Source organism: Heterodontus francisci, unplaced genomic scaffold, assembly GCF_036365525.1.
Source record: "Heterodontus francisci isolate sHetFra1 unplaced genomic scaffold, sHetFra1.hap1 HAP1_SCAFFOLD_701, whole genome shotgun sequence".
In the NCBI taxonomy this organism is placed as follows: Eukaryota; Metazoa; Chordata; class Chondrichthyes; order Heterodontiformes; family Heterodontidae; genus Heterodontus; species Heterodontus francisci.
Window position 1 is genome coordinate 150,001 of NW_027140629.1, and position 19,567 is coordinate 169,567.

Sequence of the window (19,567 nt, forward strand, 5' to 3'; positions counted from 1 at the left end):
AGTCCTCGCCGTATCGATCGAGTGACCTGGGCACGCACTTTTTTTTCCTTTCACACAGTGTGGGGTTGGCGGCGGCGGGGGGGGGGGGAGAAAGCATGCAACTTGGTTGACGTCGCCTGGTCAACTCGCATCGGTTTTCCGTCCCCATCACTGTAAGGAGCAACCGCGACCAGCGTAGCCAAACAGGTCGACCAAAGCTTTCGGCGCTCGCACGGAGAGGTGATGCCAGCCGGCGTGCGTCGCCTAACTTGGACAAAATTCTGGGCACGCACTTTTCGTTTGAGACTAGGACATACATGTAGTGCAACCCAAGGAAACCAGGCGACGCCGCCACAATCTGCGCCTGACAGACAAAGATAACCGTTCACAAGGAGCCTTGTTATTTCGCACCAAGTCTTTTGCGGGCATAGTTTCTTTCTTTGACATGTATATCTGTATGAAGGTCGGCTTTGCTCTGCCATCGCAGCCTCCCTTCTTTGCTTTTCTCACTGTACCAACAGACATGTCATAGACTTTGGTTTTTTTTTATTAATTCTTTTCCTGTGGGTGTGGTGTGCCTCCGCACCCCCCAATCTGTTCCAAGGCCTTGTTTTCTCTCGCTCGCCAAAACACTTTGTCTGTTTTCACAGCCAGTCTACCGGCCTAGACCCAACTGTGCGATATTTCAGAGCCGGCAACAGAGCATGGAAAGTCCGCCAGATTTACCCTTAAATGCTCATAAATGACTTCCAGGCACTCTTCGGAAGGTCTTTTATTTCAAAAGAAGGTCCTTCCTTGAGGGAGCACTTCTTCGGCCACTTTGCAAGTGCAACCGCTGCCAGCAAAAGTTCTGAAAATCGAGTTCCCGAAAATCTCCGGGTACCCCGCCAACCCCCAGCCACCCGAATCGCAAGTGTCAATTCGGCGGGTTGCCTGCCGGTAGTCCTTCCGAAAATGAGGCGCCAAATCGCCGCAACGGCCATTTTTCATTTCGGCATCGGGACTTCCGACGGCAACTGATTAACTAGCCCGGGGACTAGAGCGGCAGCAAATGCAACGTGCCCTCTTGGCGGGAGCAACTTGACCGCCCCCGTGGGGAAAGGTCAACTCGGGGCCCGGGAAAGTCGCCGAGTCCGACCCCATACACTTCCATGAGTTGGGGGTTTTGGCCTTCCCGGCCCAAGGCTCGCCTTATTTCGGCCTGCACTTTCGGAAAAGGGTGCATTCCTTTTGGTTAATGATTTCACCAGCCCGGGTCTTAGCCTCTGCCTCGACGGCTAAGTCTTTTGGTTAATGATTTCCTGCGGCTGGGACTACCCTTTCCCCCCGCCCTGCAGGCACCCGGGTCGGGAGGCCGTCGGGGGCACTTTCCGGGGCAAATCCGGACCCTTACGCAAGGGAGAGTGCGCCCCCCGCCTCGGCCGGGGGGTCAGGCTGCCGCCTATTAAGCCCGACAGAAAACCCGAAAAATGGACGAAAATGGGAAAAAATCCCCATCCGAAAAAGGCTTAAAAGTCGGTTGGGCGGCAGCTAGGGTCGGTCTCTGCAGACCTGGAGGCTCGGGTGGACTCTTGGAATAAACGTCCAAGTCCCGACTTGCCACCTCCTACTACTGTGCAGATACCCCGCCAACCCCCAGCCACCCGAATGACAAGCGTCCGATCAGCGGGACGAATTTGACAACTCTGGCCGGACCTCTGGAACTCCATCCCGGGTAACCGGGGCAAATTTTTCCGCTTGATCGCCCTTCCACTGGTTAACCATTTGCCCTTTCGGACTTAGTCTCTGGACATTATTCGACTGATTTTCTGGTTAACCATTTGCCCTTTCGGACTTAGTCTCTGGGCATTATTTTCGACTTTTTGGTTAATGATTTCACACTTTTTACTTACTTTTGCGCTTTTTGGTTAATGATTACTCTGCTTACTGGTTAATTATTTGCCCTTTCGGACTTAGTCTCTGGACATTATTTTCGAGTTTTTGGTTAATGATTTCACACTTTTAACATATTTTTGCGCTTTTTGGTTAATGATTACTCTGCTTACTGGTTAATTATTTGCCCTTTCGGACTTAGTCTCTGCACATTATTTTCGAGTTTTTGGTTAATGATTTCACACTTTTAACATATTTAATGATTTCACACTTTTTACTTACTTTTGCGATTTTTGGTTAATGATTTCACACTTTTTACTTACTTTTGCGCATTTTGGTTAATGATTACTCTGCTTACTGGTTAACCATTTGCCCTTTCGGACTTAGTCTCTGGACATTATTTTCGAGTTTTTGGTTAATGATTTCACACTTTTAACATATTTTTGCGCTTTTTGGTTAATGATTACTCTGCTTACTGGTTAACCATTTGCCCTTTCGGACTTAGTCTCTGCACATTATTTTCGAGTTTTTGGTTAATGATTTCATACTTTTTACTTACTTTTGCGCTTTTTGGTTAATGATTACTCTGCTTACTGGTTAACCATTTGCCCTTTTGGACTTAGTCTCTGGACATTATTTTCGAGTTTTTGGTTAATGATTTCACACTTTTTACTTACTTTTGCGATTTTTGGTTAATGATTACTCTGCTTACTGGTTAACCATTTGCCCTTTCGGACTTAGTCTCTGGAGATTATTTTCGAGTTTTTGGTTAATGATTTCACACTTTTTACTTACTTTTGCGATTTTTGGTTAATGATTTCACACTTTTTACTTACTTTTGCGCATTTTGGTTAATGATTACTCTGCTTACTGGTTAACCATTTGCCCTTTTGGACTTAGTCTCTGCACATTATTTTCGAGTTTTTGGTTAATGATTTCACACTTTTAACATATTTTTGCGCTTTTTGGTTAATGATTTCACACTTTTTACTTACTTTTGCGATTTTTGGTTAATGATTACTCTGCTTACTGGTTAACCATTTGCCCTTTCGGACTTAGTCTCTGGACATTGTTTTCGACATTTTGGTTAATGATTTCACACTTTTAACTTAATTTTGTGCTTTTTGGTTAATGATTTCATACTTTTTACTTACTTTTGCCCTTTTTGGTTAATGATTACTCTGCTTACTGGTTAACCATTTGCCCTTTCGCACTTAGTCTCTGGACATTGTTTTCGACATTTTGGTTAATGATTTCACACTTTTAACTTAATTTTGTGCTTTTTGGTTAATGATTTCATACTTTTTACTTACTTTTGCGATTTTTGGTTAATGATTACTCTGCTTACTGGTTAACCATTTGCCCTTTCGGACTTAGTCTCTGGACATTATTTTCGGGTTTTTGGTTAATGATTTCACACTTTTTACTTACTTTTGCGATTTTTGGTTAGTGATTACTCTGCTTACTGGTTAACCATTTGCCCTTTCGGACTTAGTCTCTGGACATTGTTTTCGACATTTTGGTTAATGATTTCACACTTTTAACTTAATTTTGTGCTTTTTGGTTAATGATTTCATACTTTTTACTTACTTTTGCCCTTTTTGGTTAATGATTACTCTGCTTACTGGTTAACCATTTGCCCTTTCGGACTTAGTCTCTGGACATTGTTTTCGACATTTTGGTTAATGATTTCACACTTTTAACTTAATTTTGTGCTTTTTGGTTAATGATTTCATACTTTTTACTTACTTTTGCGATTTTTGGTTAATGATTACTCTGCTTACTGGTTAACCATTTGCCCTTTCGGACTTAGTCTCTGGACATTATTTTCGGGTTTTTGGTTAATGATTTCACACTTTTTACTTACTTTTGCGATTTTTGGTTAATGATTACTCTGCTTACTGGTTAACCATTTGCCCTTTCGGACTTAGTCTCTGGACATTGTTTTCGACATTTTGGTTAATGATTTCACACTTTTAACTTAATTTTGTGCTTTTTGGTTAATGATTTCATACTTTTTACTTACTTTTGCCCTTTTTGGTTAATGATTACTCTGCTTACTGGTTAACCATTTGCCCTTTCGGACTTAGTCTCTGGACATTGTTTTCGACATTTTGGTTAATGATTTCACACTTTTAACTTAATTTTGTGCTTTTTGGTTAATGATTTCATACTTTTTACTTACTTTTGCGATTTTTGGTTAATGATTACTCTGCTTACTGGTTAACCATTTGCCCTTTCGGACTTAGTCTCTGGACATTATTTTCGGGTTTTTGGTTAATGATTTCACACTTTTTACTTACTTTTGCGATTTTTGGTTAATGATTACTCTGCTTACTGGTTAACCATTTGCCCTTTCGGACTTAGTCTCTGGACATTGTTTTCGACATTTTGGTTAATGATTTCACACTTTTAACTTAATTTTGTGCTTTTTGGTTAATGATTTCATACTTTTTACTTACTTTTGCCCTTTTTGGTTAATGATTACTCTGCTTACTGGTTAACCATTTGCCCTTTCGGACTTAGTCTCTGGACATTGTTTTCGACATTTTGGTTAATGATTTCACACTTTTAACTTAATTTTGTGCTTTTTGGTTAATGATTTCATACTTTTTACTTACTTTTGCGATTTTTGGTTAATGATTACTCTGCTTACTGGTTAACCATTTGCCCTTTCGCACTTAGTCTCTGGAGATTATTTTCGACTTTTTGGTTAATGATTTCACACTTTTAACTTAATTTTGTGCTTTTTGGTTAATGATTTCATACTTTTTACTTACTTTTGCCCTTTTTGGTTAATGATTACTCTGCTTACTGGTTAACCATTTGCCCTTTCGGACTTGGTCTCTGGACATTATTTTCGAGTTTTTGGTTAATGATTTCACACTTTTTACTTACTTTTGCGATTTTTGGTTAATGATTTCACACTTTTTACTTACTTTTGCGATTTTTGGTTAATGATTACTCTGCTTACTGGTTAACCATTTGCCCTTTCGGACTTAGTCTCTGGAGATTATTTTCGAGTTTTTGGTTAATGATTTCACACTTTTTACTTACTTTTGCGATTTTTGGTTAATGATTTCACACTTTTTACTTACTTTTGCGATTTTTGGTTAATGATGACTCTGCTTACTGGTTAATTATTTGTACTTTCGGACTTGGTCTCTGGACATTATTTTCGAGTTTTTGGTTAATGATTTCACACTTTTAACATAATTTTGCGCTTTTTGGTTAATGATTACTCTGCTTACTGGTTAACCATTTGCCCTTTCGGACTTAGTCTCTGCACATTATTTTCGAGTTTTTGGTTAATGATTTCACACTTTTAACTTAATTTTGTGCTTTTTGGTTAATGATTTCATACTTTTTACTTACTTTTGCCCTTTTTGGTTAATGATTACTCTGCTTACTGGTTAACCATTTGCCCTTTCGGACTTAGTCTCTGGAGATTATTTTCGAGTTTTTGGTTAATGATTTCACACTTTAACATATTTTTAAGCTTTTTGGTTAATGATTACTCTGCTTACTGGTTAACCATTTGCCCTTTCGGACTTAGTCTCTGCACATTATTTTCGACTTTTTGGTTAATGATTTCACACTTTTAACATATTTTTGCGCTTTTTGGTTAATGATTTCATACTTTTTACTTACTTTTGCGCCTTTTGGTTAATGATTACTCTGCTTACTGGTTAACCATTTGCCCTTTCGGACTTAGTCTCTGGAGATTATTTTCGAGTTTTTGGTTAATGATTTCACACTTTTTACTTACTTTTGCGATTTTTGGTTAATGATTTCACACTTTTTACTTACTTTTGCGCATTTTGGTTAATGATTACTCTGCTTACTGGTTAACCATTTGCCCTTTCGGACTTAGTCTCTGCACATTATTTTCGACTTTTTGGTTAATGATTTCACACTTTTAACATATTTTTGCGCTTTTTGGTTAATGATTTCACACTTTTTACTTACTTTTGCGATTTTTGGTTAGTGATTACTCTGCTTACTGGTTAACCATTTGCCCTTTCGGACTTAGTCTCTGGACATTGTTTTCGACATTTTGGTTAATGATTTCACACTTTTAACTTAATTTTGTGCTTTTTGGTTAATGATTTCATACTTTTTACTTACTTTTGCCCTTTTTGGTTAATGATTACTCTGCTTACTGGTTAACCATTTGCCCTTTCGGACTTAGTCTCTGGACATTGTTTTCGACATTTTGGTTAATGATTTCACACTTTTAACTTAATTTTGTGCTTTTTGGTTAATGATTTCATACTTTTTACTTACTTTTGCGATTTTTGGTTAATGATTACTCTGCTTACTGGTTAACCATTTGCCCTTTCGGACTTAGTCTCTGGACATTATTTTCGGGTTTTTGGTTAATGATTTCACACTTTTTACTTACTTTTGCGATTTTTGGTTAATGATTACTCTGCTTACTGGTTAACCATTTGCCCTTTCGGACTTAGTCTCTGGACATTGTTTTCGACATTTTGGTTAATGATTTCACACTTTTAACTTAATTTTGTGCTTTTTGGTTAATGATTTCATACTTTTTACTTACTTTTGCCCTTTTTGGTTAATGATTACTCTGCTTACTGGTTAACCATTTGCCCTTTCGGACTTAGTCTCTGGACATTGTTTTCGACATTTTGGTTAATGATTTCACACTTTTAACTTAATTTTGTGCTTTTTGGTTAATGATTTCATACTTTTTACTTACTTTTGCGATTTTTGGTTAATGATTACTCTGCTTACTGGTTAACCATTTGCCCTTTCGGACTTAGTCTCTGGACATTATTTTCGGGTTTTTGGTTAATGATTTCACACTTTTTACTTACTTTTGCGATTTTTGGTTAATGATTACTCTGCTTACTGGTTAACCATTTGCCCTTTCGGACTTAGTCTCTGGACATTGTTTTCGACATTTTGGTTAATGATTTCACACTTTTAACTTAATTTTGTGCTTTTTGGTTAATGATTTCATACTTTTTACTTACTTTTGCCCTTTTTGGTTAATGATTACTCTGCTTACTGGTTAACCATTTGCCCTTTCGGACTTAGTCTCTGGACATTGTTTTCGACATTTTGGTTAATGATTTCACACTTTTAACTTAATTTTGTGCTTTTTGGTTAATGATTTCATACTTTTTACTTACTTTTGCGATTTTTGGTTAATGATTACTCTGCTTACTGGTTAACCATTTGCCCTTTCGCACTTAGTCTCTGGAGATTATTTTCGACTTTTTGGTTAATGATTTCACACTTTTAACTTAATTTTGTGCTTTTTGGTTAATGATTTCATACTTTTTACTTACTTTTGCCCTTTTTGGTTAATGATTACTCTGCTTACTGGTTAACCATTTGCCCTTTCGGACTTGGTCTCTGGACATTATTTTCGAGTTTTTGGTTAATGATTTCACACTTTTTACTTACTTTTGCGATTTTTGGTTAATGATTTCACACTTTTTACTTACTTTTGCGATTTTTGGTTAATGATTACTCTGCTTACTGGTTAACCATTTGCCTTTCGGACTTAGTCTCTGGAGATTATTTTCGAGTTTTTGGTTAATGATTTCACACTTTTTACTTACTTTTGCGATTTTTGGTTAATGATTTCACACTTTTTACTTACTTTTGCGATTTTTGGTTAATGATGACTCTGCTTACTGGTTAATTATTTGTACTTTCGGACTTGGTCTCTGGACATTATTTTCGAGTTTTTGGTTAATGATTTCACACTTTTAACATAATTTTGCGCTTTTTGGTTAATGATTACTCTGCTTACTGGTTAACCATTTGCCCTTTCGGACTTAGTCTCTGCACATTATTTTCGAGTTTTTGGTTAATGATTTCACACTTTTAACTTAATTTTGTGCTTTTTGGTTAATGATTTCATACTTTTTACTTACTTTTGCCCTTTTTGGTTAATGATTACTCTGCTTACTGGTTAACCATTTGCCCTTTCGGACTTAGTCTCTGGAGATTATTTTCGAGTTTTTGGTTAATGATTTCACACTTTAACATATTTTTAAGCTTTTTGGTTAATGATTACTCTGCTTACTGGTTAACCATTTGCCCTTTCGGACTTAGTCTCTGCACATTATTTTCGAGTTTTTGGTTAATGATTTCACACTTTTAACATATTTTTGCGCTTTTTGGTTAATGATTACTCTGCTTACTGGTTAACCATTTGCCCTTTCGGACTTAGTCTCTGCACATTATTTTCGACTTTTTGGTTAATGATTTCACACTTTTTACTTACTTTTGCGATTTTTGGTTAATGATGACTCTGCTTACTGGTTAATTATTTGTACTTTCGGACTTGGTCTCTGGACATTATTTTCGAGTTTTTGGTTAATGATTTCACACTTTTAACATAATTTTGCGCTTTTTGGTTAATGATTACTCTGCTTACTGGTTAACCATTTGCCCTTTCGGACTTAGTCTCTGCACATTATTTTCGAGTTTTTGGTTAATGATTTCACACTTTTAACTTAATTTTGTGCTTTTTGGTTAATGATTTCATACTTTTTACTTACTTTTGCCCTTTTTGGTTAATGATTACTCTGCTTACTGGTTAACCATTTGCCCTTTCGGACTTAGTCTCTGGAGATTATTTTCGAGTTTTTGGTTAATGATTTCACACTTTAACATATTTTTAAGCTTTTTGGTTAATGATTACTCTGCTTACTGGTTAACCATTTGCCCTTTCGGACTTAGTCTCTGCACATTATTTTCGAGTTTTTGGTTAATGATTTCACACTTTTAACATATTTTTGCGCTTTTTGGTTAATGATTACTCTGCTTACTGGTTAACCATTTGCCCTTTCGGACTTAGTCTCTGCACATTATTTTCGACTTTTTGGTTAATGATTTCACACTTTTAACATATTTTTGCGCTTTTTGGTTAATGATTTCATACTTTTTACTTACTTTTGCGCCTTTTGGTTAATGATTACTCTGCTTACTGGTTAACCATTTGCCCTTTCGGACTTAGTCTCTGGAGATTATTTTCGAGTTTTTGGTTAATGATTTCACACTTTTTACTTACTTTTGCGATTTTTGGTTAATGATTACTCTGCTTACTGGTTAACCATTTGCCCTTTCGGACTTAGTCTCTGCACATTATTTTCGAGTTTTTGGTTAATGATTTCACACTTTTAACATATTTTTGCGCTTTTTGGTTAATGATTACTCTGCTTACTGGTTAACCATTTGCCCTTTCGGACTTAGTCTCTGCACATTATTTTCGACTTTTTGGTTAATGATTTCACACTTTTAACATATTTTTGCGCTTTTTGGTTAATGATTTCATACTTTTTACTTACTTTTGCGCCTTTTGGTTAATGATTACTCTGCTTACTGGTTAACCATTTGCCCTTTCGGACTTAGTCTCTGGAGATTATTTTCGAGTTTTTGGTTAATGATTTCACACTTTTTACTTACTTTTGCGATTTTTGGTTAATGATTTCACACTTTTTACTTACTTTTGCGCATTTTGGTTAATGATTACTCTGCTTACTGGTTAACCATTTGCCCTTTTGGACTTAGTCTCTGCACATTATTTTCGAGTTTTTGGTTAATGATTTCACACTTTTAACATATTTTTGCGCTTTTTGGTTAATGATTTCACACTTTTTACTTACTTTTGCGATTTTTGGTTAATGATTACTCTGCTTACTGGTTAACCATTTGCCCTTTCGGACTTAGTCTCTGGACATTGTTTTCGACATTTTGGTTAATGATTTCACACTTTTAACTTAATTTTGTGCTTTTTGGTTAATGATTTCATACTTTTTACTTACTTTTGCCCTTTTTGGTTAATGATTACTCTGCTTACTGGTTAACCATTTGCCCTTTCGGACTTAGTCTCTGGACATTGTTTTCGACATTTTGGTTAATGATTTCACACTTTTAACTTAATTTTGTGCTTTTTGGTTAATGATTTCATACTTTTTACTTACTTTTGCGATTTTTGGTTAATGATTACTCTGCTTACTGGTTAACCATTTGCCCTTTCGGACTTAGTCTCTGGACATTATTTTCGGGTTTTTGGTTAATGATTTCACACTTTTTACTTACTTTTGCGATTTTTGGTTAATGATTACTCTGCTTACTGGTTAACCATTTGCCCTTTCGGACTTAGTCTCTGGACATTGTTTTCGACATTTTGGTTAATGATTTCACACTTTTAACTTAATTTTGTGCTTTTTGGTTAATGATTTCATACTTTTTACTTACTTTTGCCCTTTTTGGTTAATGATTACTCTGCTTACTGGTTAACCATTTGCCCTTTCGGACTTAGTCTCTGGACATTGTTTTCGACATTTTGGTTAATGATTTCACACTTTTAACTTAATTTTGTGCTTTTTGGTTAATGATTTCATACTTTTTACTTACTTTTGCGATTTTTGGTTAATGATTACTCTGCTTACTGGTTAACCATTTGCCCTTTCGCACTTAGTCTCTGGAGATTATTTTCGACTTTTTGGTTAATGATTTCACACTTTTAACTTAATTTTGTGCTTTTTGGTTAATGATTTCATACTTTTTACTTACTTTTGCCCTTTTTGGTTAATGATTACTCTGCTTACTGGTTAACCATTTGCCCTTTCGGACTTGGTCTCTGGACATTATTTTCGAGTTTTTGGTTAATGATTTCACACTTTTTACTTACTTTTGCGATTTTTGGTTAATGATTTCACACTTTTTACTTACTTTTGCGATTTTTGGTTAATGATTACTCTGCTTACTGGTTAACCATTTGCCCTTTCGGACTTAGTCTCTGGAGATTATTTTCGAGTTTTTGGTTAATGATTTCACACTTTTTACTTACTTTTGCGATTTTTGGTTAATGATTTCACACTTTTTACTTACTTTTGCGATTTTTGGTTAATGATGACTCTGCTTACTGGTTAATTATTTGTACTTTCGGACTTGGTCTCTGGACATTATTTTCGAGTTTTTGGTTAATGATTTCACACTTTTAACATAATTTTGCGCTTTTTGGTTAATGATTACTCTGCTTACTGGTTAACCATTTGCCCTTTCGGACTTAGTCTCTGCACATTATTTTCGAGTTTTTGGTTAATGATTTCACACTTTTAACTTAATTTTGTGCTTTTTGGTTAATGATTTCATACTTTTTACTTACTTTTGCCCTTTTTGGTTAATGATTACTCTGCTTACTGGTTAACCATTTGCCCTTTCGGACTTAGTCTCTGGAGATTATTTTCGAGTTTTTGGTTAATGATTTCACACTTTAACATATTTTTGCGCTTTTTGGTTAATGATTACTCTGCTTACTGGTTAATTATTTGCCCTTTCGGACTTAGTCTCTGGAGATTATTTTCGAGTTTTTGGTTAATGATTTCACACTTTTTACTTACTTTTGCGATTTTTGGTTAATGATTTCACACTTTTTACTTACTTTTGCGCATTTTGGTTAATGATTACTCTGCTTACTGGTTAACCATTTGCCCTTTCGGACTTAGTCTCTGGACATTATTTTCGAGTTTTTGGTTAATGATTTCACACTTTTAACATATTTTTGCGCTTTTTGGTTAATGATTACTCTGCTTACTGGTTAACCATTTGCCCTTTCGGACTTAGTCTCTGCACATTATTTTCGAGTTTTTGGTTAATGATTTCATACTTTTTACTTACTTTTGCGCTTTTTGGTTAATGATTACTCTGCTTACTGGTTAACCATTTGCCCTTTTGGACTTAGTCTCTGGACATTATTTTCGAGTTTTTGGTTAATGATTTCACACTTTTTACTTACTTTTGCGATTTTTGGTTAATGATTACTCTGCTTACTGGTTAACCATTTGCCCTTTCGGACTTAGTCTCTGGAGATTATTTTCGAGTTTTTGGTTAATGATTTCACACTTTTTACTTACTTTTGCGATTTTTGGTTAATGATTTCACACTTTTTACTTACTTTTGCGCATTTTGGTTAATGATTACTCTGCTTACTGGTTAACCATTTGCCCTTTTGGACTTAGTCTCTGCACATTATTTTCGAGTTTTTGGTTAATGATTTCACACTTTTAACATATTTTTGCGCTTTTTGATTAATGATTTCACACTTTTTACTTACTTTTGCGATTTTTGGTTAATGATTACTCTGCTTACTGGTTAACCATTTGCCCTTTCGGACTTAGTCTCTGGACATTGTTTTCGACATTTTGGTTAATGATTTCACACTTTTAACTTAATTTTGTGCTTTTTGGTTAATGATTTCATACTTTTTACTTACTTTTGCCCTTTTTGGTTAATGATTACTCTGCTTACTGGTTAACCATTTGCCCTTTCGGACTTAGTCTCTGGACATTGTTTTCGACATTTTGGTTAATGATTTCACACTTTTAACTTAATTTTGTGCTTTTTGGTTAATGATTTCATACTTTTTACTTACTTTTGCGATTTTTGGTTAATGATTACTCTGCTTACTGGTTAACCATTTGCCCTTTCGGACTTAGTCTCTGGACATTATTTTCGGGTTTTTGGTTAATGATTTCACACTTTTTACTTACTTTTGCGATTTTTGGTTAGTGATTACTCTGCTTACTGGTTAACCATTTGCCCTTTCGGACTTAGTCTCTGGACATTGTTTTCGACATTTTGGTTAATGATTTCACACTTTTAACTTAATTTTGTGCTTTTTGGTTAATGATTTCATACTTTTTACTTACTTTTGCCCTTTTTGGTTAATGATTACTCTGCTTACTGGTTAACCATTTGCCCTTTCGGACTTAGTCTCTGGACATTGTTTTCGACATTTTGGTTAATGATTTCACACTTTTAACTTAATTTTGTGCTTTTTGGTTAATGATTTCATACTTTTTACTTACTTTTGCGATTTTTGGTTAATGATTACTCTGCTTACTGGTTAACCATTTGCCCTTTCGGACTTAGTCTCTGGACATTATTTTCGGGTTTTTGGTTAATGATTTCACACTTTTTACTTACTTTTGCGATTTTTGGTTAATGATTACTCTGCTTACTGGTTAACCATTTGCCCTTTCGGACTTAGTCTCTGGACATTGTTTTCGACATTTTGGTTAATGATTTCACACTTTTAACTTAATTTTGTGCTTTTTGGTTAATGATTTCATACTTTTTACTTACTTTTGCCCTTTTTGGTTAATGATTACTCTGCTTACTGGTTAACCATTTGCCCTTTCGGACTTAGTCTCTGGACATTGTTTTCGACATTTTGGTTAATGATTTCACACTTTTAACTTAATTTTGTGCTTTTTGGTTAATGATTTCATACTTTTTACTTACTTTTGCGATTTTTGGTTAATGATTACTCTGCTTACTGGTTAACCATTTGCCCTTTCGGACTTAGTCTCTGGACATTATTTTCGGGTTTTTGGTTAATGATTTCACACTTTTTACTTACTTTTGCGATTTTTGGTTAATGATTACTCTGCTTACTGGTTAACCATTTGCCCTTTCGGACTTAGTCTCTGGACATTGTTTTCGACATTTTGGTTAATGATTTCACACTTTTAACTTAATTTTGTGCTTTTTGGTTAATGATTTCATACTTTTTACTTACTTTTGCCCTTTTTGGTTAATGATTACTCTGCTTACTGGTTAACCATTTGCCCTTTCGGACTTAGTCTCTGGACATTGTTTTCGACATTTTGGTTAATGATTTCACACTTTTAACTTAATTTTGTGCTTTTTGGTTAATGATTTCATACTTTTTACTTACTTTTGCGATTTTTGGTTAATGATTACTCTGCTTACTGGTTAACCATTTGCCCTTTCGCACTTAGTCTCTGGAGATTATTTTCGACTTTTTGGTTAATGATTTCACACTTTTAACTTAATTTTGTGCTTTTTGGTTAATGATTTCATACTTTTTACTTACTTTTGCCCTTTTTGGTTAATGATTACTCTGCTTACTGGTTAACCATTTGCCCTTTCGGACTTGGTCTCTGGACATTATTTTCGAGTTTTTGGTTAATGATTTCACACTTTTTACTTACTTTTGCGATTTTTGGTTAATGATTTCACACTTTTTACTTACTTTTGCGATTTTTGGTTAATGATTACTCTGCTTACTGGTTAACCATTTGCCCTTTCGGACTTAGTCTCTGGAGATTATTTTCGAGTTTTTGGTTAATGATTTCACACTTTTTACTTACTTTTGCGATTTTTGGTTAATGATTTCACACTTTTTACTTACTTTTGCGATTTTTGGTTAATGATGACTCTGCTTACTGGTTAATTATTTGTACTTTCGGACTTGGTCTCTGGACATTATTTTCGAGTTTTTGGTTAATGATTTCACACTTTTAACATAATTTTGCGCTTTTTGGTTAATGATTACTCTGCTTACTGGTTAACCATTTGCCCTTTCGGACTTAGTCTCTGGAGATTATTTTCGAGTTTTTGGTTAATGATTTCACACTTTTAACTTAATTTTGTGCTTTTTGGTTAATGATTTCATACTTTTTACTTACTTTTGCCCTTTTTGGTTAATGATTACTCTGCTTACTGGTTAACCATTTGCCCTTTCGGACTTAGTCTCTGGAGATTATTTTCGAGTTTTTGGTTAATGATTTCACACTTTAACATATTTTTAAGCTTTTTGGTTAATGATTACTCTGCTTACTGGTTAACCATTTGCCCTTTCGGACTTAGTCTCTGCACATTATTTTCGAGTTTTTGGTTAATGATTTCACACTTTTAACATATTTTTGCGCTTTTTGGTTAATGATTACTCTGCTTACTGGTTAACCATTTGCCCTTTCGGACTTAGTCTCTGCACATTATTTTCGACTTTTTGGTTAATGATTTCACACTTTTAACATATTTTTGCGCTTTTTGGTTAATGATTTCATACTTTTTACTTACTTTTGCGCCTTTTGGTTAATGATTACTCTGCTTACTGGTTAACCATTTGCCCTTTCGGACTTAGTCTCTGGAGATTATTTTCGAGTTTTTGGTTAATGATTTCACACTTTTTACTTACTTTTGCGATTTTTGGTTAATGATTTCACACTTTTTACTTACTTTTGCGCATTTTGGTTAATGATTACTCTGCTTACTGGTTAACCATTTGCCCTTTTGGACTTAGTCTCTGCACATTATTTTCGAGTTTTTGGTTAATGATTTCACACTTTTAACATATTTTTGCGCTTTTTGGTTAATGATTTCACACTTTTTACTTACTTTTGCGATTTTTGGTTAATGATTACTCTGCTTACTGGTTAACCATTTGCCCTTTCGGACTTAGTCTCTGGACATTGTTTTCGACATTTTGGTTAATGATTTCACACTTTTAACTTAATTTTGTGCTTTTTGGTTAATGATTTCATACTTTTTACTTACTTTTGCCCTTTTTGGTTAATGATTACTCTGCTTACTGGTTAACCATTTGCCCTTTCGGACTTAGTCTCTGGACATTGTTTTCGACATTTTGGTTAATGATTTCACACTTTTAACTTAATTTTGTGCTTTTTGGTTAATGATTTCATACTTTTTACTTACTTTTGCGATTTTTGGTTAATGATTACTCTGCTTACTGGTTAACCATTTGCCCTTTCGGACTTAGTCTCTGGACATTATTTTCGGGTTTTTGGTTAATGATTTCACACTTTTTACTTACTTTTGCGATTTTTGGTTAATGATTACTCTGCTTACTGGTTAACCATTTGCCCTTTCGGACTTAGTCTCTGGACATTGTTTTCGACATTTTGGTTAATGATTTCACACTTTTAACTTAATTTTGTGCTTTTTGGTTAATGATTTCATACTTTTTACTTACTTTTGCCCTTTTTGGTTAATGATTACTCTGCTTACTGGTTAACCATTTGCCCTTTCGGACTTAGTCTCTGGACATTGTTTTCGACATTTTGGTTAATGATTTCACACTTTTAACTTAATTTTGTGCTTTTTGGTTAATGATTTCATACTTTTTACTTACTTTTGCGATTTTTGGTTAATGATTACTCTGCTTACTGGTTAACCATTTGCCCTTTCGCACTTAGTCTCTGGAGATTATTTTCGACTTTTTGGTTAATGATTTCACACTTTTAACTTAATTTTGTGCTTTTTGGTTAATGATTTCATACTTTTTACTTACTTTTGCCCTTTTTGGTTAATGATTACTCTGCTTACTGGTTAACCATTTGCCCTTTCGGACTTGGTCTCTGGACATTATTTTCGAGTTTTTGGTTAATGATTTCACACTTTTTACTTACTTTTGCGATTTTTGGTTAATGATTTCACACTTTTTACTTACTTTTGCGATTTTTGGTTAATGATTACTCTGCTTACTGGTTAACCATTTGCCCTTTCGGACTTAGTCTCTGGAGATTATTTTCGAGTTTTTGGTTAATGATTTCACACTTTTTACTTACTTTTGCGATTTTTGGTTAATGATTTCACACTTTTTACTTACTTTTGCGATTTTTGGTTAATGATGACTCTGCTTACTGGTTAATTATTTGTACTTTCGGACTTGGTCTCTGGACATTATTTTCGAGTTTTTGGTTAATGATTTCACACTTTTAACATAATTTTGCGCTTTTTGGTTAATGATTACTCTGCTTACTGGTTAACCATTTGCCCTTTCGGACTTAGTCTCTGCACATTATTTTCGAGTTTTTGGTTAATGATTTCACACTTTTAACTTAATTTTGTGCTTTTTGGTTAATGATTTCATACTTTTTACTTACTTTTGCCCTTTTTGGTTAATGATTACTCTGCTTACTGGTTAACCATTTGCCCTTTCGGACTTAGTCTCTGGAGATTATTTTCGAGTTTTTGGTTAATGATTTCACACTTTAACATATTTTTGCGCTTTTTGGTTAATGATTACTCTGCTTACTGGTTAATTATTTGCCCTTTCGGACTTAGTCTCTGGAGATTATTTTCGAGTTTTTGGTTAATGATTTCACACTTTTTACTTACTTTTGCGATTTTTGGTTAATGATTTCACACTTTTTACTTACTTTTGCGCATTTTGGTTAATGATTACTCTGCTTACTGGTTAACCATTTGCCCTTTCGGACTTAGTCTCTGGACATTATTTTCGAGTTTTTGGTTAATGATTTCACACTTTTAACATATTTTTGCGCTTTTTGGTTAATGATTACTCTGCTTACTGGTTAACCATTTGCCCTTTCGGACTTAGTCTCTGCACATTATTTTCGAGTTTTTGGTTAATGATTTCATACTTTTTACTTACTTTTGCGCTTTTTGGTTAATGATTACTCTGCTTACTGGTTAACCATTTGCCCTTTTGGACTTAGTCTCTGGACATTATTTTCGAGTTTTTGGTTAATGATTTCACACTTTTTACTTACTTTTGCGATTTTTGGTTAATGATTACTCTGCTTACTGGTTAACCATTTGCCCTTTCGGACTTAGTCTCTGGAGATTATTTTCGAGTTTTTGGTTAATGATTTCACACTTTTTACTTACTTTTGCGATTTTTGGTTAATGATTTCACACTTTTTACTTACTTTTGCGCATTTTGGTTAATGATTACTCTGCTTACTGGTTAACCATTTGCCCTTTTGGACTTAGTCTCTGCACATTATTTTCGAGTTTTTGGTTAATGATTTCACACTTTTAACATATTTTTGCGCTTTTTGGTTAATGATTTCACACTTTTTACTTACTTTTGCGATTTTTGGTTAATGATTACTCTGCTTACTGGTTAACCATTTGCCCTTTCGGACTTAGTCTCTGGACATTGTTTTCGACATTTTGGTTAATGATTTCACACTTTTAACTTAATTTTGTGCTTTTTGGTTAATGATTTCATACTTTTTACTTACTTTTGCCCTTTTTGGTTAATGATTACTCTGCTTACTGGTTAACCATTTGCCCTTTCGGACTTAGTCTCTGGACATTGTTTTCGACATTTTGGTTAATGATTTCACACTTTTAACTTAATTTTGTGCTTTTTGGTTAATGATTTCATACTTTTTACTTACTTTTGCGATTTTTGGTTAATGATTACTCTGCTTACTGGTTAACCATTTGCCCTTTCGGACTTAGTCTCTGGACATTGTTTTCGACATTTTGGTTAATGATTTCACACTTTTAACTTAATTTTGTGCTTTTTGGTTAATGATTTCATACTTTTTACTTACTTTTGCCCTTTTTGGTTAATGATTACTCTGCTTACTGGTTAACCATTTGCCCTTTCGGACTTAGTCTCTGGACATTGTTTTCGACATTTTGGTTAATGATTTCACACTTTTAACTTAATTTTGTGCTTTTTGGTTAATGATTTCATACTTTTTACTTACTTTTGCGATTTTTGGTTAATGATTACTCTGCTTACTGGTTAACCATTTGCCCTTTCGCACTTAGTCTCTGGAGATTATTTTCGACTTTTTGGTTAATGATTTCACACTTTTAACTTAATTTTGTGCTTTTTGGTTAATGATTTCATACTTTTTACTTACTTTTGCCCTTTTTGGTTAATGATTACTCTGCTTACTGGTTAACCATTTGCCCTTTCGGACTTGGTCTCTGGACATTATTTTCGAGTTTTTGGTTAATGATTTCACACTTTTTACTTACTTTTGCGATTTTTGGTTAATGATTTCACACTTTTTACTTACTTTTGCGATTTTTGGTTAATGATTACTCTGCTTACTGGTTAACCATTTGCCCTTTCGGACTTAGTCTCTGGAGATTATTTTCGAGTTTTTGGTTAATGATTTCACACTTTTTACTTACTTTTGCGATTTTTGGTTAATGATTTCACACTTTTTACTTACTTTTGCGATTTTTGGTTAATGATGACTCTGCTTACTGGTTAATTATTTGTACTTTCGGACTTGGTCTCTGGACATTATTTTCGAGTTTTTGGTTAATGATTTCACACTTTTAACATAATTTTGCGCTTTTTGGTTAATGATTACTCTGCTTACTGGTTAACCATTTGCCCTTTCGGACTTAGTCTCTGCACATTATTTTCGAGTTTTTGGTTAATGATTTCACACTTTTAACTTAATTTTGTGCTTTTTGGTTAATGATTTCATACTTTTTACTTACTTTTGCCCTTTTTGGTTAATGATTACTCTGCTTACTGGTTAACCATTTGCCCTTTCGGACTTAGTCTCTGGAGATTATTTTCGAGTTTTTGGTTAATGATTTCACACTTTAACATATTTTTAAGCTTTTTGGTTAATGATTACTCTGCTTACTGGTTAACCATTTGCCCTTTCGGACTTAGTCTCTGCACATTATTTTCGAGTTTTTGGTTAATGATTTCACACTTTTAACATATTTTTGCGCTTTTTGGTTAATGATTACTCTGCTTACTGGTTAACCATTTGCCCTTTCGGACTTAGTCTCTGCACATTATTTTCGACTTTTTGGTTAATGATTTCACACTTTTAACATATTTTTGCGCTTTTTGGTTAATGATTTCATACTTTTTACTTACTTTTGCGCCTTTTGGTTAATGATTACTCTGCTTACTGGTTAACCATTTGCCCTTTCGGACTTAGTCTCTGGAGATTATTTTCGAGTTTTTGGTTAATGATTTCACACTTTTTACTTACTTTTGCGATTTTTGGTTAATGATTACTCTGCTTACTGGTTAACCATTTGCCCTTTCGGACTTAGTCTCTGCACATTATTTTCGAGTTTTTGGTTAATGATTTCACACTTTTAACATATTTTTGCGCTTTTTGGTTAATGATTACTCTGCTTACTGGTTAAC